At 39.0% G+C, this 23,089-nt stretch overlaps 1 pseudogene; it reads left to right on the top strand.

Moving 5' to 3' along the window:
* The first annotated feature begins 4,426 nt into the window (after positions 1 to 4,426).
* Positions 4,427 to 21,780, top strand: LOC132849219 (kinesin-like protein KIF2C; annotated as a pseudogene).
* The last annotated feature ends 1,309 nt before the right edge of the window (positions 21,781 to 23,089 follow it).

Below are 23,089 nucleotides of genomic sequence, written 5' to 3'. Positions count from 1 at the left end.
GACAACATATGTTGACCAGCACACCAGCATCCCAGGCTGGTCGGCCAGCACACCAGCATCCCAGGCTTGCTTTGCAAGCACCATTATTACTATTGTGCCGGACAAAACTTCGGCACGTAACCAGCACCTAATGCTGGACCAGCATACCACCATCCCAGTCTGTGGTGTATCCTGCCTTGATGCCCGATGACGCCTGAGATAGGCACAGGCTCCCCGTGACACGAGAATAGTTCGGATAAGGGGTAGAAAATGAATGAATAAATGAATAAAAATAAACCCCTATTTTATCATCTCTACACTTACTACCTGTTACTTTGGAATTGTCTTCCTGATCGTGTTTGGGGCTCAGACACACTTTCCCAGATTAAATGTAGATTAAAAACTCATCTCTTTAGTCAGGCGTACACATAATACATCCAATAATATTGTGCTCTAATACATCTGACCAAATGCACATTATCATCTAAGGTTTGCTAATATTATGAACAGCAGCTACGTTAATCCCTCTCCACTGCTTTTATCTTTCTACCCATCACAAGGCATCCAGAAATTGTACCAGCTCCAAATGTCTTCCGTGTCATGATTTTGGACCTCCACTGAGATGAGGGCGACTCTGAGAATTCTGAGGCATCTAGAGATCTACCAGCTTCAGTTAGACTCTGTGATACTAAAGAGGAGATGTGAACTCCATGTGGTCTTTTACATCAATACATTTATCAGACTGTATATTTATAATCACACCCTCCAGTGTCACCCATATGAGGATGAGGTTCCCCTTTGAGTCTGGTTCCTCTCAAGGTTTCTTCCTTCCATTCAACCTGTACTCCATTCCAGTTTTTCCTCCCCACAGTCACCTGAGTCACCTCAGACTTGCTCGTTGGTGATAATTACAAACACATTTAAATATATCTAATATTAATCTTGAATTTTGTATTATATTAATCTTTATATTATTCTTTATAATAACCTTTTGTTCTATGTTTATGTTTTGTAAAGCTGCTCTGAGACAATGTCAATTGTAAAAAGCGCTAAACAAATAAACATGAATTGAATTTGAATTGAATTTGAATTGAATTCAGTTCTACACCTCAAATACAGTCTTTACTAGGAGTCAAGGAGTTATAAATGGTTTTAAAAAGCACAAAGCCACATGATGATTTATCCAAACTGAAAGACTGATATTTATAAACATTTACAACATATACCTCCCCTCAGTAACTTCACAGGCTTCAGAATTCTTTTATTTATTTATTTATTTATTATGCAAACAGACAATTACAATATTTACAGAAGAGAAATTAGATGCAAAATACAAATACCAACAAAACATACATAACAGCCAGTACGATTTGTGTGTGTGTGTGTGTGTAACTGTAAGTGTAACTGGGTGTGGAAATGGAAATATATGAATAAAGGAGCTTGTAGGGAAGTACAACAGACATAACCAGTCAAAGAGTCAAAAAGTCAAAGAGAAAAAAAGAAATAATAATAATAATAATTTTAATGACAATAATAATGATCAAGATAATAATAGTATCACACACACAAAAAACAAACCCTAGAAAATAGGGTATGACAAAGTTGACAATAGCAATAGTAATATTAATAATAATAACAATAATAATAATGATAAATCCAATTAATAAGAAATGACAAATTGGAATAATAGTATTAGCAGTAGTAGTAATGAGAAACATATTAACAAATATACTCATTTCATCCGGAATGAGGGGGAGGTTAAAGGATCAGGAATAGGACAAATAAAAATAGTAGCACTAATAGAAATATTGCGTCATATTGCAACAGGCTATCAAGGTGAGCACGATAGAAAGACATCAGGAACTTCAGAATTCTTAATTCACTGGCTTTATTGACCAAACAGACGGATAATCAGACTCAATAAATGCCGTGAGAACTATAAGAAAATAAGACAGATGCAAAATACAAAGGACATTATAATTATTGAACAGAAATACAATAAATATAAAAATATAAATCGCATGTATCATTAACAGAAAACTTACTGAATTGGCCGCTTTTTACTACAGGAGAACTTTATCTTGTTCCTGATGTCTCTTTCTATCAAGGCTAGATACAATTTAACTTAAATATATAAGCTTGAAAAACTAAAACTTTCCCTGTTTCAGCATGTGTGTGGCAGCATCGTCTTCCTGCAACACTCTCTGTCACAATTTTCACAATAAAAGTCTCTTGAATTTCAATCAGTTTCTATAGTAAAAGTATTCAAACTAAAAACATCATAACAATAAATAAACCCAATTAAATACAACAAACTGCGTTCAATGTCAGTTACAAAACATGACTCCATACAACAGGAATCCTTCATTGTCGTTATTGGTTGCACTAAATTTAAATGACATACAGCTTTGACTTAGACAGCAGCTTTAATTATTCGACTAATTATGCATTATGCATAATTATTAATTATGCAGGACCGGTTTCCTTCGTACTTCCGGTTTGGTGAACAACTTCCGCTGACGTATTTTGACAGCTTGGCGGATGAGATTTTTAGTATATGTGAATGATTTGGTGTGTAGTTATATTTATATTTGAACATCTTCTGTTTCGGAAGAGGTAACATGGACCCAGCAACTGCAACGCTTCTCACTGGACTCGATGTCAAAATTAGACAGAGTGATGGTAAAAAAAAGGCTATAAAATGAAATATTAGCTAGTTAGCAGCTAAGCTAACTAGAGTTTTTACCTTACCATTTGTAGAACCCTGAAGGCCCACAACGTAGGTGCCTACAAAAAAATCCACTACAGTAAGCATAAGATAGCACAAAAATTCATTAGTCTTTATTTAACCCTCCTGCAGTCCTTTCTTAGGCACACAAACCTGTTGGGGCTCTATCAATACCTGACTCAGATTCCCCAAAAGAAGTGGTGGGAAGCTACCCAAGAGGTATAACCACAGGGTACAGGAAAAACCCAGAAAATCACACTCACCAGTCACCAGTCACACTCATAACTAAATAAAAACAAACATACCTTAACAGGGCAAAACCACCAAACGCATGGTGGTCCCGAACATCAAACACCCACATTCTAAATAAAATAAATCATTTTCATACATAAATCATACCCAAACAACACACAAACAAAACAAACGATTGCCTCAACGATTACCGCCCTGTAGCCCTGACCTCAGTAGTGATGAAGTGCTTCGAAAGTCTGGTCAGAGACTTCATCACTGCATCTCTACCAGAAACACTGGATCCACTACAGTCCGTGTACCGCCGGAACCGCTCTACTGAGGATGCCATTGCTCATCTTCTCCACACTACGATGAGCCACATGGACTGCAGAAAAGGGAATTATGCAAAAATGCTGTTTGTGGACTACAGTTCAGCGTTCACCATAATTCCCGCCACGCTCACCTCTAAGTTGGAGGTCCTGGGACTCAGCCTGCCGCTGTGTCAATGGAGCTCCAACTTCCTGACAGACAGACCACAAGCTGTACGGGTGGGCAAACACACTTCATCCAACCTCACCCTCAGCACTGGAGCTCCACAGGGTTGTGTTCTGAGCCCCATGCTGTACTCAATGTACACATATGACTGTGTGGCCACTTCCAACTCCTTCCATCATCAAGTTTGCTGACGACACTGTTGTGGTGAGCCTGATCTCCAACAACAAGACAGCCTACCTACAGGAGACTAAAAGCCTGGAGAGATGGTGCAAGGAGAACAATCTTCTCCTGAATGTCAGCAAGACTAAGGAGTTGATAGTAGACTTCAGCACAAAGGTTAACTTCAGTGACATCAGGCATCTCAATGCTGACCTCCTCGAAAAGCTAAAAATATCAGAACAAACAGGACCTTCCAACCTTGCACGGTCACCTAAAGCAGAGCGAGGGGTTTTTTTTTGCTTGATTTGATACCACTGATGAGAAACCCTATTTTCACTGCAGTGGATGCAAAATGTCTACATCCCCTTGTTAAAATCCCCTTGTTTTAAAGTGTTCTAGCAACCAACGAAATGGGGCAAAAAGGCAGAAACTGCACAAGTGTGAACAATATTTAATGAATTATGTGACTGGTTCATTCTGAGTACAAACACATCTGATCTTCTTTTCAAAAGTAATTATCATGCACCTGTCATCAGTGAAGTGATTCTAATTGCCCCTACATAAGGATCAGTCATGAGTTTCCTCCAACACACTGAAGTGATGAAATTTCACTCTTGAGTGATATCTATCGGGATATGGGTACAAAAGAACTTCCAGAACATTAGATTTGCTCTGGAATTAACCAAAGGCTGTCTTTTACAAGTGAAGTGAGAAAATGCTGTAACAGTGTGACATCACCAAGCACAGGACATGAGGAGAAGAAAACTTCATTGAAGTTGCAAAGAGGCTTACAGTAACATTAAAGGAGCTGCAGGAAAATCTTTCAAGTACTGGTCAGATTTTTTTCAGCTGGGACTGGAGATCTAGTCAAGGAGGAAAGCTCCATTTACCAAGCCCTGAGTTAATGACTTGAAGAGGGCTGTGTACATGAGAACCACTTTTAGTTAAATAAATCTGGAGCATTTTTGCCAGGATGAGAGCCATAAAATATCATAATACATTAACATCAGTAAGTCTGCTTTTTTATTATTCAAATGTAAATATTTAGAAATAAAAAGTGCTTTTTTGTATGTTTCAAGCATTTCAACTCACTTAACTAATTCAATATTTTTGTTACTAACTTAGTATTTCTTTTGCTATTAAAATATTATTATTATTTTCAGCTAAAATCCCAGAAAATCAAACCAAGAAAGGAAAGGTATGTGGTGTATTTGAACATTTTAAATAATTCACGGAAAGCATTGCACCTCCTCATGTTTCTATTTAACAGAGATATGAACTTCCCCAACAAGCAGATTTACCAGATGATTGAAAACTATCGGGAGACTGTGGAGAAAGTTCCATTTTCTTTAAGTGAGCCTGTAAGTACTTTAGCAGTGCATGATACCAAAATACCATTCACTGTTAGGACCACCAATGCATTCATGATTTTCATAAGAATTTGTTTGTTTAAGGTTGAGCTCCCCAGAATCTGTGTGTGTGCTCGCAAGCGACCACAAAATAAAAAAGGTAGAATGTCAAACTGTTTTCTCTAAGAATAGCTATAAAGGACCTGTAAAATAATCATTTATATAAATGTTTTTTATTTTGGAATCAATTGTGTGTGGTTTTGTTGTTCTTTTTTTTTCTGACTACATTTCCTCAGAAATGGCGACAAAAGATATAGATGTGGTGACGATAAATGGAAACGGCGGCCTCGTTTTCCATCATCCTAAACAGAAGGTCGATCGCACCATGTACCTTGAAAACTGGCACTTCTATTTTAATTACGTTTTTAATGAAGATGCCAGCAACAATTTGGTGTACAGGTAACTAGGTGTTTTTTCTTCTGCAGTTATCTGTAATTAAAGAGATGCCACCTGTAATGGCTGATAGATGGTCTGTTCTGTTTTCAGGTCCACTGCAAAACTCTGGTGCAGTCTATATTTCAGGGTGGAACTGCAACATGTTTTGCATGTGGGCAAACTGGTAGTGGGAAGACACGTGTACATATAGTGAGAGTTTTTTAAGATATACTTCAATGACTGAGGAAATCCTCATCACGTATTTTTGCTTTACAGACAATGGGTGGAGAATTTTCAAGCAAGGCTCAGAAAAGCTGTGAAGGAATCTATGCCCTGGCAGGTGATTTGTAAATGTTTCACTCTCCTTACAAATGTAGTAAATAATCACCAAATTATTTTTTTTATTTCTTATTTTTTTCTTTCTTTTTTTATTTTTTATTTTAATTGATTTGTACATATACCTTACAGCACAGGATGTGTTTACACATCTGAGACAGCATTCTGTCCTGCGCCCATATGTGACCTTTTTTGAGCTCTACAAGACAAGGTGTGTCCACGAGATTCAATACTTGGAATGAACTAAACATTAAAGTGTGAATAATGTAACTGTGTACAGCTCATTTTATCCCCTTGTCCTACCAAGGATTTGCTGTCTTGCTAATTAAAGGACTTAACATACACAGTTTCCAGTCTAAACATCTGATGCAAGTGCTGTGATTTGAACCTTTAAACCTTTCGATTTATTTCTAGCCTCATCAAGATGTAGGAAATATTGGTTACTTGACTGGAATTTCTGTCCTTTTGGATATGAGATGGACCATCTTAATCTTTGTCAGCTTGATCATTAGATTGTCATGTGTCTCTCTGTACATTCCTGCTGACTGTGCTAATATTGGGTAGCTCTCTATGCACTCTATGTAGCTCTGTTTGAGTGGTGTTATAAGTTAGGGGTCCTGGACATGAGCACCTGATAATGTCTACTGGGTAGATCTGTGGCAAATTCCCTTTTTTTTTTGCCCAAACTTTATTCTAATTTCCTAAGGCTTTAATTCTCAAACTGCAGATGTCCTTTAGCTGATTTTTTTTTAAATGATTAAACTTATGTTTTCAGGTCTTTGACTTGCTGAACAATAAGGAAAAGCTGCATGTACTAGAAGATAAAAACCAGAAGGTGCAGGTTGTTGGCCTGCAGGAAATACCTGTATCATCTGCTGAGGATGTGATCAGAGACAGAAGACTGTCAGAACTCCTGCAACTGGATCCAGAGCTAACATTAGCCAAAGTTATCCAAACAGTGCGCCAAAATGATACAGTCAAGAAAACAACAAGAAGACGTAAGAAAACGCCAGGCGATGTACTACAATCGTCACCATAAATCTCACTCCTTGCCCCCCTGCAGAAAGATCAAAAAGTGTGGCTTGCCACAGAGAAGATCTATGGAACTGTGTACAAGCCTGCTCAGACCCCAAGATCGTATATTATTGGGACTGATAGAGGGGTACTGCGGAGAAATAGAAAACTCCTTCATCCCATTGGAAGTGTTTCTAGAGCAGGCAGCGTTTACAAAGCCCCAGAAAGACTGAATTTAGAGTTCAACTGAGTAAGGGACTAAACACAAGGACAAATGGATGAATGATCCTTGCCCCAAACCCGGGGAAAAAAAAATAATAAAGGTTCGGTTTTGATTAAGCTTTGTAGTGAGCCAAGTCATTATTATTGTAAACTATTATACAATGTTAGGGTCCTGCTGTGTCTTATTGCTGATACCATGTGAATGTATCCGACTCCCAGGAATGCCTTCGATCCCTTGGGCAGAAGAGAGAACACATCCCTTTCCGGACGAGTAAGCTCGCTCAGGTGCTTCGAGACGCCTTAATAGGAGAGAAATCCAGAACGTGCAATCTTTGACCTCCCACATAGGTTTCTGAAGTCAGTGTTTAGACAACAAATAGATATTCTTCAAAGGATGATTTCATAACCTATTATCATATTCCTGCTGTTTGGTTTACAGTACAGTGTGAAAGTGACACGAGCTGACAGAGAATTTTGTGGCACTCAAGAAATCATTCCAAGGCATAACCATAAACAGAGACAAAGAAGATTTAAACACTCAATACAAAGAGGAAATGGCACCCTGTGAAAGGAGGAAGTGTGTCTAAAGAAATCACCGTTTTCATGTTCACAACAAATGTTAATCATTTTTCTTTGTGTTTTTTGTTTCGTTCTTCTAAGTTTCATTATATACTCAATATGAACAGATTATTTAACACTTTTACTGTCTATGTTCAGTGTTCAGGAGGTTAACTAAGACTAAGACTGGCAGCAATAAAATAATAAGTGTTGATTTGATGAGTAACACTGGGATTAGCAAATTCACTGATCAAATTTAGAGAACAATTTATAAACACTTGATTTGTTCTGAAATATTGTTCATCTTCATTGCTCAAAATCTTAAGGAATATTAGCTATGGCTTATACTACTGTCCTTCTAGCATGTGTTAAAAAATAACATCAGAGAACAGTAACTATTGTGGCAGAAAATAAATCACAATTACAACTAAAATGTTTGACTGTTACAGCTGAGGAAAATGAGTGTAGAGACCTGTGATGTGAAGTACTGAAGCACTTCTGCAATTTCAACACATCACTAGTTTCTCACACTGCTCTACTGTGATCTTGCACCACTGCTCTTCCAGTCACTTTCACAGTTGGATGACTGTAGTGGGTGTTTTTTTGGTGTGGGTGTTTATTCTAAACATTTCATTCACCTTGTCACGTGGCTGTATACGAGTCCCAACACCTGTTGCTGAAAATCTCTAAAATCATGAGATTTTGTGTGCATGTTGTGTGCGTGGAGGAGGAAGTGTCACGGTCTGGGGGAAAAGGTTGAATGCTGCAAGGGCACAAATGCAAGTCTATGAGCAGAATGACGACTTTAAGAATGACACTAAGGAGCTACTTCATGACTACACCACACCTGTGGAAAGGAAAGATGTATCTAAGTTAAGTAGCTCTTACCAGCCTTGACCTCGACAGGAAAGAGTGTGTGTTTTTTTGTTTTGTTTGTTTTTTCTGACCGCATTTCCTCAGAAATGGCAAAGAAAGAGATAGATGTGGTGACGATAAATGGAAATGGCGGCGTCCTTTTCCATGATCCCAAACAGAAGGTCGATCGCACCATGTACTGTACCTTCAAAACCAACACTTCCATTTTGATTATTCGTTTGATGAAGATGCCAGCAATGATTTGGTTTACAGGTAACTAGGTGTTTTTTTTTTCCTTTAGTTATCTGTAATTAAAGAGATGCCACCTGGTTGGTCAACAAAGCCAGTGAATCAAGAATTCTGAAGCCCGTGAAGTTACTGAGGGGAGCTACAGTGAGAATTCACCAGCTTTCCACGGGTAGAAGAAAGAAGTTCCTGAACAGCAGTCTACAGATCTTCAAATCATCTTCAAGTTTTATCATCTGAATCTAACAAGTACTGTATACAATGGTAACTAAGAAGCAAGAGAAATCCACAGAATTAAGGGCATTGTCAAGTTAAGGCCAACATGAAAGTTCAACACAAACAAGCTTAAGGTTGTTAAAATTGACTTAATATTGCCATTGCTGAAAAAGAACTTCATAAGTGTGTAATATAAAACGTTACCTGCTTTATAATGTATTTAGTTCTTTTTGTTTAGTTATTGCCTTTTTTTTTTTGGGTTTTTTTTTTGTTTTCACCTTTAATACCAGCAAGAGCGACATGGGGCGCTAATGTGGAATTGAGCATATATGCCCAGTTACCATAGAGTAAGTCAGATTTGTTTGGGAGAGGAGAACCATGTGTTTGTCCTCCCTCTCATATACTGTATGGCATCTAAAGTTCTTTTGTGGAGAACTCTGAGTTTCTGCTCTACTAAAAGATTTTTTTGTTGTAAATGGCAAGAACCAAAAACCTCATTGTATTGAGTGAAGCTTGTAAGTGCCAACTATCCTCTGGAGGAATCATTGTGTCTTCAGTTGTGGTCTTCACCTGTGGATTAATTCTATTTTCTTTTGACATTGGATCTGAGTGTTGATAAGGTTACTGCTATTGCTACGGCCTCTTGGCGGCGTTGAGGACAGCAGGCCTATGGACAGCATTCCAGTTTGCTTTGTCATGTCTTTGCAATGTGGAATTGGGATCTAATAATTGCATCGGACTCGAGTATTGCTCTGGACTTTGAGCTCTAAACATTAGCATCTAAACTCATCATAAAACAATGTTTTGTACTTAATTGATATGAAGACTCATGAGGTGATTTCTAGGTATTTGTTGTTTTCTTTGAATGTTTGGAAGCATATGTGGGATAAATAAAAGATAAAAAGATCATTTGTTTTGTGAAAAGGTTATTTAACAGTACAGCTCGATTATCTGTTGAATCCCCTCAGAGTAACGTCTATATTGAGTGTGTGTTACAAGTGGTTAAAGTATAGTGATTTCAAGTAGTGTATAAAGAAGTGCTTGTGCTAAAAGAAGAGTAATTGTGAAACCAGCAACGTGCAAAGAATATAAGTAATCTGATGTGTTCTTTTTTGCATGTGACATTTGTTGATTGAACTGTTCAAATATTACTTCAAACAAAGTTAATATCCCAAGAGTGAAGCATTTGAAATATCTGTACAAAGGTACAGTTGTGAAAACGAGGTTAAACTAAAAGTACAAGAATGGCCGAAGGTGGTCAGCCTACAAAAAGTAGCGGAGAAAGTGTAGCAAGTGCTGTGCAATCACAGCAGCAACTAAAAGCCAAGGAATGGGTAGAAGCACATACAGTAGTAACTGTTGATGACACAACAGAACCAGACCTACGAAGAAGTCAAAGAACACACAAGCTTACTGAGAAGGGCAAAAAGCTACATGAAGAAAAGGCAACACGACTTGTGCATCGTTTTCATGGCTCTTATGGAAAGTGGAAGGCTCTCGCTAAAGATGCTAGGCAAAGGCTAATGGCCAATGACATGCTACAAAATCTCATACGTACAATCAACTGCGCTTCAGAAGATTTAAATATTGCATATGAAGAGTTGCAGCAAAATGCTAGTCCTGACAGTGATACCCGTCGCAGAATAGACACTAGCGGAGCAGTCACAAAGATGATAGTTGTGTCAGCATGGAGTCGTCTAGGTGAAGAAAATGAATTTCAAGATCTTTTTGCATTCTGTATTGACATTCACAGGCTCTGTGTTCTCATCCATAGTCTCCCATAACCCAAATTCAAGCCATGGATATTCTAGAGCAGAGGTATTCAACTAAAATTTAAAGAGGTCCAGTAAGAGAACATTTCTTGAAGCGAAGGTCCGGAAGATCATAATGTCTCACTAGTTAATGTGATATATATTTATGTAGCCTAGTGGTTGTATCAACATCTGCAAGCAATCAATAACTGACTGTCAAATCAAATAAATTCAGTACAATTTAAATACTTTTTGACAATATTTATTGTCAGGTAACATAGAACTGAACATATGTATGATTGTAGATATGTATAACGTTCTCTCATTAAATAAATAAAAGTAGGGCTACATTTCAAAATAAGAGAAAATAAATAAAATGTGAAAATTGTGTATGTTTAAATAAAGTGCTTAACTTTCCCTTTTATATCTCAGTGAGAGAACTGAGCTCTAGCTTGGCAGGATGTTAAACCTAGGCTTGAATGGAGTCAGGGCCGCTCTCATACACATGTGGAGGTGCTCATTAGTGACCCTGGAACCATATTTAGTTTGGATTATGTTCATTCTGGAGAAAGCTGCCTCGCAGTTGTATGTAGAGCCAAACATGGTCAGGATGTATAGGGCTACTTCCCTCAGACCTGGGAAAGCTGTCTCAGGGACGCTGTCTTCAGATTTGAGCGGATATGTTTGTTCAAAACCTTTGTGTTTTGTCTCATAATGGCGTTTCACATTGTCACTTTTAATAAGTGCCACGGTTTCTGAACATATGAGACACACTGGTTTAGTGGGAAGTGTGAACAGAGTTCAGTCTCCCTCTCATTCAAGGGCAAGGGCACAAATGCAAGTCTATAAGCTGAATGACGACTTTAAGGATAACACTAAGGAGCTACTTCATGACTACACCACACCTGTGAAAAGGAAACATGTACCTAAGTTAAGTAGCTCTTACCAGCATTGACCTCGACAGGAAAGAGTGTGTGTGTTTTTTTTTTTTTTTCTGACTGCATTTCCTCAGAAATGGCGACAAAAGATATAGATGTGGTGACGATAAATGGAAATGGCGGCCTCGTTTTTTCATCATCCTAAACAGCAGGTCAATCGCACCATGTACCTTAAAAACCGGCATTTCTATTTTAATTACATTTTTAATGAAGATGCCAGCAACAATTTGGTTTTCAGATAACTAGGTGTTTTTTTCTGCAGTTATCTGTTATTAAAGAGATGCCATCTGTAATGGCTGATAGATTGGTTGCAGGTGAGGTTTACACACAGATTAAAATAAAATTAAAATTGTAATCATGCTGGATTTTTTTTGGGGGTCATTTTACATTTGTCTATATTTGCTTATCTGGTTGGATAAACTAGTCTGTCTGTGAAATGTGTAGAACTTAATTAATTTAAAGCCATGTATCATTTTACAGAAGTGCTTAAATCTCTATCATTTTATACAAACCATAGATTAACTCCATCCACTTATTGTAAGCCAGAAATGGCTATATGTGGTATCATCACACTATGTAGCACGATGCGTTATAGATCCCTAATTACTTGTCCCACCATCCAGTTTGTGGTAATTTTAGATATTTATACATTTCTGATGGAGTTTTTTCTGTTCTGTTTTCAGGTCCACTGCAAAACTCTGGTGCAGTCTATATTTGAGGGTGGAACTGCATCATGTTTTGCATGTGGGCAAACTGGTAGTGGGAAGACACGTGTACATATAGTGAGAGTTTTTTAAGATATACTTCAATGACTGAGGAAATCCTCATCACGTAGTTTTGCTTTACAGACAATGGGTGGAGAATTTTCAAGCAAGGCTCAGAAAAGCTGTGAAGGAATCTATGCCCTGGCAGGTGATTTGTAAATGTTTCACTCTCCTTATAAATGTAGTAAATAATCAAAAAAAATATTTTTTATTTATTTATTATTTTTTTCTTTCTTTTTTTATTTTTTATTTTAATTGATTTGTACATGTACCTTACAGCACAGGATGTGTTTACACATCTGAGACAGCATTCTGTCCTGCGCCCATATGTGACCTTTTTTGAGCTCTACAACGACAAGGTGTGTCCACGAGATTCAATACTTGGAATGAACTAAACATTAAAGTGTGAATAATGTAACTGTGTACAGCTCATTTTCGATTTATTTCTAGCCTCATCAAGATGTAGGAATTATTGGTTACTTGACTGGAATTTCTGTCCTTTTGGATATGAGATGGACCATCTTAATCTTTGTCAGCTTGATCATTAGATTGTCATGTGTCTCGCTGTACATTCCTCTGACTGTGTTAATATTGGGTAGCTCTCTATGCACTATTGTCTTTAGCTCTGTTTGAGTGGTGTTATAAGTTAGGGGTCCTGGACATGAGCACCTGATAATGTCTACTGGGTGGATCTGTGGCAAATAGAAATAGAAAACACCTTTGTCCCATTGGAAGTGTTTCTAGAGCAGGCAGCGTATACAAAGATCAGAGCAGGCAGCGTATACACCAGAAAGACTGAATTTAGAGTTCAACTGAGTAAGGGACTAAACACAAGGACAGATGGATGAATGAGAGTGTTATTGAAAAAAGAAAGAAAGATAAAAAATGGAAAAGTTAATGTGTTGAGTTAATATAGGTTGAATATATATATATATATATATATATATATAGTTTTGGGAACAAAACTGTTATATTGTGTTAAGATAAGGTTATAATGTGTTCTTTGAAAAAGAAAATGTTGATATATGTTGCTGAAGAAAAGAGGCATTACTTAGCTAAAAGGAGGAGGTGTAATGGTAGGGACTTTATTACCCATGAGGCACGGGAGCACGAGGAGGAAAAGATAATAAAAAGTGAGGCGATGTGAGTTAGACACGAATGTGTGATGCATGTTCATTAACTGAATATATAGAATATTATACAGACACGTTGCTGTGAAGCGAGTATGTAGTTTATCATCGTGCATCAATCAAATATTTGGGAAAACTACAAGTCAGTTCTGAAATGACATAAAGCCCCGTGACAAAAAGTCTATACTTATTGCTGTTACGTTCATCATGTTTGTGTGTAATCTTATTCTGGGTGCAGCAAATAATGTAAAACACACAGATTCTTATGTTTAGCCTTGTTTGTTTTATCATCAAATGAAAGTAATAAGAATGCAAATATGTATATTTGGTTTGTAAATGGAACTTTGCAGTTTACTAATTGCTTCTTTTTATGTTTTCTTTATTGCAGAATATGTGGATCCTGTCAGTTGTATTGTCTTTGCTAGAGAGCAGTTGGGAGGGAAGCAGAAAAGGGACCAAACACAATTAGCTCCTTTTTGTCCTTTAGGACAAACTATATAAATGAAAATTTTAACATAATCTTTACTTGAGGCATTCAAAAGACAAGTTTAGATGAAACATCAGACATGATCTTTTCCCTTGGACTTTTCAACGACATATTTATTGACTAAAAGAGAAGAATAAAACTAAGCAAAGCTAATTTATCCATCTACATTTGTCAGTGCCAGAGTATCGTCAGTTTGAATTGGATCTGGTGGAAAGTCCATGTCTCGAGTGATTTTCTTCTCTGTGTCTTAATAACAGGATATCCAGGATGATTCATGTAAACAGATCTAAACTTTAAGTGAACCTTCACCCTCCTTGACGTATATCGGTGCTCAGAGTGCAGGCACTGCCCTTTCGCACTCGTCCCACCTCACCGAGGCTTGGGAACACTACCAGTCTAGGCTGTTTCATGAGTGCGTGTAACCCAGTCCCTCACTTAACTGGACAGAAATGCAGATGGTCTCAGGAGTTAATTTTGCATTGTTAACGGTGGGTTAACTGATTTGTTCTTTTAATCCTGGCCTGGCACTGGTACCCATTTGCAGTGACGCGTGGATCCACATTGCTCTCCACTATTTTCACAGCGGTGGGTGTCGTCAACAAAATCTGGATCGGTCCCAGCCAACGCTTGGGCTTCCAGTTCTTTCTCCTGAAGTCTTTCACCATGATAAACTCACCAGGTTTCAGGTCATGCAACGCATCTGCATGTGGTTTAGTAGGGGTGTCCTTCACCTGTCTGTAAATATCAGATAACACAGAGGACGTGTTTGTGCAATAATTCAACATTTCATCTGCACAATCGCCGATATTGGATCTCTGGCTTCCCGGGGGACCCACTCCTGTGGTTAACAGTCTTCCAAAAAGAATTTCAAATGGACTCAGATTAGCTCTTGTTCGTGCTCACATGTGCAACACTATTTCATGACAAGCCTGTTTCGGCGCAGCATTTTGCTGAATAAACGGAACGCCTCTCCCAGCGTTGTTTGTTGCACATACAACACAGCGTTTACATGCCAATGTTTCCTTATTTCTGTTACCATCCCTCCTTTTTTGTCAACAGTTTGTGTAAATGGTCTCATTGGGTCAGGGATGCCTAGTGTGGGTGTGGTCTGTAATGTCTGTTTCAGTCGTTCAAATGCAGCTTTTGCAGTCTCAAGCTGTCGGATTTCGCCCCCTAGTGACAGTCGCACGGAATGTGCAATATGACGTAAATATGGGAGAGAAGCTAATTCTCGCGGTCTCGGAGATTTTTGGTTTGCTGGGTGTGCGTGTTATGTCAGTAGCACTAATGATCCGTTCTGAGCTCATGGTTAGCATAAAGGTGCTTGCTGGTGATGCAGTGTTTTTTATGCGTGTCATGTTATCCTTTATTTTTTAACTGTTATGAGTTTATTTTGCACCAGTTCACAATTATTCTGAGGATGTATGACGTCACGAGTATGTACTAGTTGAGTGAACTTGGATGTACATACATCTAATGAATGAAATTGGAGTGTTTAGTCATTGACAAAGCTTCAAAAAAGGTGTTTTGGTGTTTTTATGTCAGGCGGTACAACCAAATAGTGAGTATGGGGCAAAAAGGAAGACACGGAAGAGAAAGCAGGCAGCAGCGTCATTGTTTCAAAAAACTGGCAAACCACATGATAAAATGATAATAAAAACAAAATATTTTTAATTTATGTTATAGGCTTGGCTAAACTGCTTCTAATCATACATATGAATCATGTTTTTTTTTATATAATTTTTTTTTAATGTACCTTGTTTGCCTTCCAAAAAGTATGAAGCCAACTGTTACTGGATAACAGGAACATATAGCTTTGTGGTGATTTTTTTTGCAGGGAAGTTATGGTTATACATGCCAAATAACATACAAGTGTATTTCACATAATGAAACAGTTGGATTCACTTTACACTAGATCACTGACCAATGCGTATACTGTATATTTACAGATGATTCACAACAGCTCAGGGAAGGTCCAGGTGAAATGCGACAGCTCAGGGAAGTTCAAGGTGAAATGCAACAACTCAGCGAAAGTCAAGGTGAAATGCGAGAGCTCAGGGATGGTCAAGGTGAAATGCGACGGAGATATTTAAGAAGATATTTAATGATATAGGATTTTTCATTCAGGCCACAAAATCGGTTGAAGAAATCTTAGAGAGTGTGCGTAAGATGTCTGATGGCCAGAAATACCATTTACTCAGGAACCACAACAAGCCTTCTAAAAACTTCATTTTCCAAACACAATTCCTTGCTGGCTGCAATAGGGCATTCAAACTCGGGTGGTTGGAGGAATATGGCTGGTGGTTGGTGTATAGTTCCAAACTTGATGGTCTCTTCTGTGTGTGCTGTGCCCTGTTTGTCAACGCCAAAGAGAGAAAACAAATGGGAGTGTTAGTAAACGCCCCATTCACAAAATGGCACAAGAAAAGCATGGTAATAGGCAGCCATTCAACAAAAGCGTATCACTTGGCTGCAGTTGAAAATGCTCAGTTGTTTCTCCAGTCAGTTGAAAAACCTCAGACCCAAATCTCTGTCCTTATGGACAGTAAGAAGAAAGACAATATCAAAGAAAACAGGCACATACTCAAGTCTGTAACAGAGAGTGTACCATACTGTGGTTGCCAGTGCATTGCACTTAGAGGTACATCTGAGAAGCAGAATTCTTCTGGCAATCCTGGAAAATTTTTGACCCTGATGAAACTACTTGCAAACCATGATGAGAAGCTGAAGCAGCACATGGAACGCCAAAGCTCAGAAATGCCACCTACCTCTCGCTGCAAACGAAAAATCAGATGATTGACGTGATAGGAAAGCAAATAATTCAGGCCCAGGTTGTGGACAAGATCAAAAATGCACAAATCTATACAGTCATGGCTGATGAGGTGACATCCCATAATGTAGAGCTGATGTGTAATTTTTGTGGACAAAGGCCTAAATATCAGAAAGAAATTGCTGGAGATTTGCTCTCTGCAACACGAATCACAGGCAGCCACATTGCAACCGCATTGGATGTGCTGAGTCACCTGAACATGGAGATTGGTGATTGCAGAGGCCAGAGGTATGATGGTGCCAACAACATGAGCAGTGAAAATGTTGGTGTCCAGGCTCTGATCAAGAAGGATGCACCTAAAGCAATGTACATGCACTGTAATGGGAATTGCCTCAAACTTGTCATTGCATGCTCCTGTGCTCTTCCAGTTGTGCGCAACATGATTGACAAGATGAAGTCTACCATCATATTCTTCACCTACAGCCCAAAGAGGGAACAACTACTCATGGAGGTTGTACATAAGGATGCACACTCTATGGGACAGAGGAAACCACTGATTGACATATGTCGCACAAGATGGGCAGAAAGACATGACGCATACAGGCACTTTTATAGTGCCTTCGTCTTTATTGTTAAGGCTCTAGAAGTCATCACACTTGGTCTCCTTACAGAAGATTACAGCCAAGATGTCAGTACTGGACGGCAGGGTAAGTGCAAAGCAGAGGCCTAAAGTCTCTTGTCTGGGCTCCAAAACTTCGGTTTCATCCTGACCTTCCTCACCGTCTATCAAGTCTTGTCCCACCTTACAGGCATCACAGTGAAGCTGCAAAAAACCTCAGTTGACATTGTGGAGGCATTTAGCATGGGAGATGAGGTCAAGAATATCTACAAGGAGCTACATGAGACAATTGAGGATGACTTCAACCAGATCTACAAGCAAGCCATCAGGATGGCTGCTCAGGTCGATGTTGAGCCTACTCATCAACCACGTGTTGCTGGAAGGAAAGAGAGAAAATATACCTGCTGAAACTGTGAAGAACTACTATCGTCGCAACATGGCTATACCTTTCCTAGACCATGTCATCTTGGAGTTTGAATCCAGATTCACTCCTCTATCTGTAACCGCATCAAGGCTCCTAGGTCTAATTCCGTCTATACAGTGCAACTCAGGTGTGACAGTGGACATTTCTGAACTAGTCCAACTTTACCAAGATGACTTACCTTCACCAGAGCTGATTGTCCAGGAACTGAAACGCTGGACACTGAAGTGGCAAAACAAGCCATCAGAACAAAGGCCAACTTCATGTGCTGAGGCAAGCAAACAATGTGATGCGCTGATCTAACAAAACATCTTCAAGCTTCTCAAAATAGCTTGTACTCTGCCAGTCACCTCATGTGAATGTGAACGGTCGGCCAGCACTCTCCGGAGACTGAACATATTCATGTGTAGCAGCATGGGAGAGGACCGCTTGTCATCCCAGGCCCTCATCTGTACACACTATGATATGGCAGTCAACCTGGATGAAGCTGTGAACATATTCTCCAAATTGCACCCAAGAAGATTGGAACTGACCAGTGTACTAAATCCCTAAGTGTCAAGACAAATACAGCAACAAGCAAAGAGGCATTGACAGAGAGTCAAGAAATGATGATGAAAATAATTATTATTAATACTTCAGTAAAGTTCATTAAATCTATTCTGTTGTTAGTGTGGTCTTTAAACTTATGAACAGTGTATGGACTGACAAAGGTGGTACATGAGGAAGCAATTTGACAACAATGCAGTAAATAATTTAGGTGCATCAAAAAGCGTGCTTGTTAAGATACCAGCAGGCAAGCTAATCCAGCACAAATTAGTGCATAAAAGGTCACTAGAATGAAGTATTTGAACCTCATAATTAAATACAAAAGGAGGAGAAAAACTGCAAAAAGGTCCACTTTTTGAAAAAAGAACCCCCTCTTTCGATAGGCTGGCTGATGTCCTTTAGCTGATTTTTTTTTTTTTAAATTAATAAACTTATGTTTGCAGGTCTTTGACTTGCTGAACAATAAGGAAAAGCTGCATGTACTTGAAGATAAAAACCAGAAGGTGCAGGTTGTTGGCCTGCCGGAAATGCCTGTATCATCTCCTGAGGATGTGATCAGGATGATTGAGTAGGGGAGTGAAGGCAGGTATGCTTTTTCATACATAGTAGTGCGAAATGCTATCAAATGTCTAAAAGCATCTAATTAAATACTCAGTGTTTCCAGCTGCACAGCTTGATCCTGTATCTGTGGAACGAGTAACTGTTGCAACTATTGACCAGTTAATGATGCACACTGTTGTCTGAGGATGGAGCAGATTCCTATGAACATATGAACAGTCTTTATGAATCAAGTTGTGTATAACTGGAAAAAATGTGCTTCAATTGATTGGATGACTTGTTTTCACCTCTGTTCTAGAACATCTGGCTGGATGTTTGCAAATGCCCACTCTTCCCGTTCCCACGCCGTCCTGCAGGTCATCTTAAGGCGGATTAACCTGCTTCATGGGAAGTTCTCGCTGGTGGACTTGGCAGGGGATGACTGGCAGACTATGGCAAATATAAATCGCAGTCTTCTAGCATTGAGGGCACTGTATGGTTTTCCAGTAAGCTCATCAGTAAGCCCCAAAAAAATAAAGTTCATTCAGTTCTGATTAAGCTAGTCATTATTATTGTAAACTATTATACAATGTTAGGGTCCTGCTGTCTTATTGCTGATGCCATGTGAATGTATCCGACTCCCAGGAATGCCTTCGATCCCTTGGGCAGAAGAGAGAACACATCCCTTTCCGGAGGAGTAAGCTCACTCAGGTGCTCCGAGACTCCTTAATAGGAGAGAAATCCAGAACGTGCAATCTTTGACCTCCCACATAGTAGGGGTGTGCACGGATAGTCAAATATTCATATACATTCAAATATTCGGTCTGCTGTAATTATTCGATAAATAAAAATGCTATTCGAATTTCGCTATATTTTTGCTTGCCGTAAAAAAATAAAATAAAATAAAAAAAATCCACAATAAAACCTGAGCACGCAAACTAAAACTAACAGGAACCCTTAGGCCTATATGCATTGGGTGGCGCTGTGGAGCGTGCAGTGGAAACCAGTTGATTGTGTTTGATGACAAAATGGCGTCCTCTGCATCTAAGCGTAGCAAAGTTTGGAAATACTTTGATCAAAATGATCATCACGTAGTGTGCAAAATCTGTCAAGCGAAACTTAGTTACCACAACAGCACCTCTACAATGAGGAATCATCTTAAGTGCATACACCGAAATATAATAATTGATGAACCTAGTAATGAAGACACACAGCTGCCCATCACCACGTTCGCGACTTCAAGTAGGCGATGTACCCCCGAGCGAGCCGAGAAGACCACTCAGCTCATAGCAAAAATGATCAAAAGATATGCTTCCTTTAAGTTTTGTCGAGGGGGAAGGTTTTAAGGAAGTCTTGAAGTTTCTTGAACCAGATTATGACATTCCTTCACGGAGAACCATAACAGCGAGAATAGAGCTTCAACATGAGAGTTCGGTTTCCAAACTCAAATCTACTTTGGCGACAGTAGACTTCATGGCCATTACATCTGACAGTTGGACAGCATTAACCACAGAGTCCTATGTCACTATAACGTGCCATTTTATTGCTGACACTAAGTTACGACAGTTACGTCCTGCAAACCCGAGCAATGGAAGAGCGACACTTGGCCGACCTGGCAGACTATTTGAAGACATCTGTAGAGCAATGGGGCCTGGACGGCAAAGTGGTCGTGTGCGTGCACGATAACGCAAGTAATATGATAGCTGCAAACAGAGACCTGAACTGGGAATCTGTACCTTGTTTCGCGCACACACTTCAATTGGCCATCAATGATGGATTTAAAGCTGCAAGCATGAATAGACTAATTGGTGCATGTAGCAGACTTGTAGGACATTTCCATCACAGCAAGATCACCTCAAATGCACTCAAGCAAAAACAAAGACAGTTAGAACTGCCTTTGCACAAACTTGTGCAATACAGGACTGTATTGCACTGACAGGACTGTAACCACACAGGCGGATGCTAAAACCCTGGAGTTAATCAATGATCACTGGCAGACAATTGAGGAGATGTTACCTGTCCTCCAGTCTCTCAAAACGGCAAGTGGGTGGCGCTGGGTGGCGAAAACTACGTGTCTGTTTCCATGGTGTATCCACTTGTGCAAAGCCTTCTATGCAGGTTTGTCTAGTTCTAACGAATGAATGAATATAAGTTAATAATTTGTTCAGATTCCTTTGATGTTGATTACTGTTTTTTTTTTCTAAATTATTTTATCTTTTTTTTCTCTCTCTCTCTTTTTTTTTAATATAAGCAAATAAATTCAAACGAATAACATGTAGCTACATTAATTTGATAAGTGACTCCAGTCAGGATTTATTTAAAAGATCACTTACAAAATAAATTATATACTGAAGAAGACCGCAGTTCTTATTCATTCATTAATTAATTTTTGTCTACAGACATCTTCAAATATGCCATGGAGAATCACAGAAAGTGACCGAATTCAAGAACATTGTTGCTGCATCTCTCAAGCAACGAATAAACACCGCTAACTTGGAGAATGCAGGGAAAACTCCTCTTCTCGCGTCCGCCATAGACCCTCGGCACAAACATCTCAGGTTCCTCGACGAAAACATGAGAGAAGAAGTAAGAAAAAACCTTTTTGAACATTATCAGAGCATTTTCCTTGATGCGATTGGCGCGGATGCAGCCGCCGCCACCAACGATGAAGAGGATGCGGCAATGCCCACTCGTCGGAAAAGGCTGAGCCAGTTCTTCGGCGATGATTACAGAGAATCCAGCCAAGACGAGTGGGAACAGTTCTTGCTGGAGCCATGTATTCCACCAGATGAGGATCCCATTCAGTGGTGGAACGAAAACACGAAGCGCTTCACAAAACTTAGTCGCTTAGCACACTGTTACTTGTGTGTCCCGACAACTTCTGTGCCGTCAGAGCGCTTTTTCTCCGCAGCCGGCCTTATTGTTAACAGACTAAGGAGCCGACTTTCCCCCGATCATGTTGACATGCTTGTGTTCCTTAACAAGAACATGTAAAACAATAGAAAGAAAGCAAAAAAGATTTGCTGACAGTTTAAAAAGTTCAAAGTTAAATGTAGCCTAGGCTACGTTCTGTACAATAGCCTAATTGCTGCAGGCGGCTTTATCTACGTTTTTTTTTGTTCACTTTTTTTTGCTTTTGCTCTGTACTTTTTTGTTTGTTTGCACACATTGTTAAAGGTTTTCAGCTACAAAACACGATGTAGCATAATGTTTAAGCTTATTGTGTATAAGCTTGTTCAAAAATGACGGAAACAATAAATGTTACTGAAAAATAACATCTGCCTCATTAAACTTAATTTAAATAAACGAATATTCAAATATTCATTTTTTGTGAGCTCAAATATTCGAATGTGATATTTGCGGAAAACGCCCATCCCTACCACATAGGTTTCTGAAGTCAGTGTTTAGACAACAAATAGATATTCTTCAAAGGATGATTTCATAACCTATTATCATATTCCTGCTGTTTGGTTTACAGTACAGTGTGAAAGTGACACGAGCTGACAGAGAATTTTGTGGCACTCAAGAAGGTTCGAAAGGTTCGAAATATACACACACCCCCCAGAACTTAAAATGAAGCACTCTGACAAGAACATACAGGAAAAAGACAACATTTGCTTCAAGTGAAAAAAGCAATTTTACCAAAATTTCTTGGAAATAATTTTTCTCTGTACAATTTGAGTGCCTTGGAACCAGGGCCGGTTCTAGACCTTTTTTAGGGTGTCTCCAGCCCCCTGTCTGTCATTTCAGCCACCCTAAAACTATAAGTATAATTTTTACTTTTAAAAATTACGTTAAAATGCAGGACATGTCGTGGATGGGAAAGAAAATTATTTATCAGTTTGATCCAAGAGCGATTTTTTTACTTTGCTTTTACGCGCGTGCGTTGTAGTCTTTCAAAAGAGCGTTATTTGAACGGAGAAGCACAGGTACGTGCAGCGTGCACGCGCAGTCAGAGCTGGATGCGTTTATCTATAATGTTAATCGCAGCAAAGACGGCAACCAAAAGCAGTGAAATTTCACTATTCTTATTACCAGAGTTATCATATAATATACTGTATAATATAAACTCTTCTTGTTTTAAATTCTCACTGAGGGCTAAGCCCCCCTAAAGATGAAATCCTAAAACCACCCCTGCTTGGAACCTTAATAAATTGATGAACACAAATATATAAGACGCGAGGATGATTGAGACGTGAGTCGTCATCTGCTTACTAGTGCTTCACACTCCAGTCCAGTTGGTGGCGGTGAATGCACCAAAAGTTGGTTTGCCATCCGCCATAAAAAGTCATTAGAAGTAGAA

The sequence above is a fragment of the Tachysurus vachellii genome, chromosome 7 (assembly GCF_030014155.1).
Source record: "Tachysurus vachellii isolate PV-2020 chromosome 7, HZAU_Pvac_v1, whole genome shotgun sequence".
NCBI classification, from domain to species: domain Eukaryota; kingdom Metazoa; phylum Chordata; class Actinopteri; order Siluriformes; family Bagridae; genus Tachysurus; species Tachysurus vachellii.
Note: the sequence above shows the minus strand (reverse complement) of the source record. Positions and strands in the feature narration are given on the sequence as shown.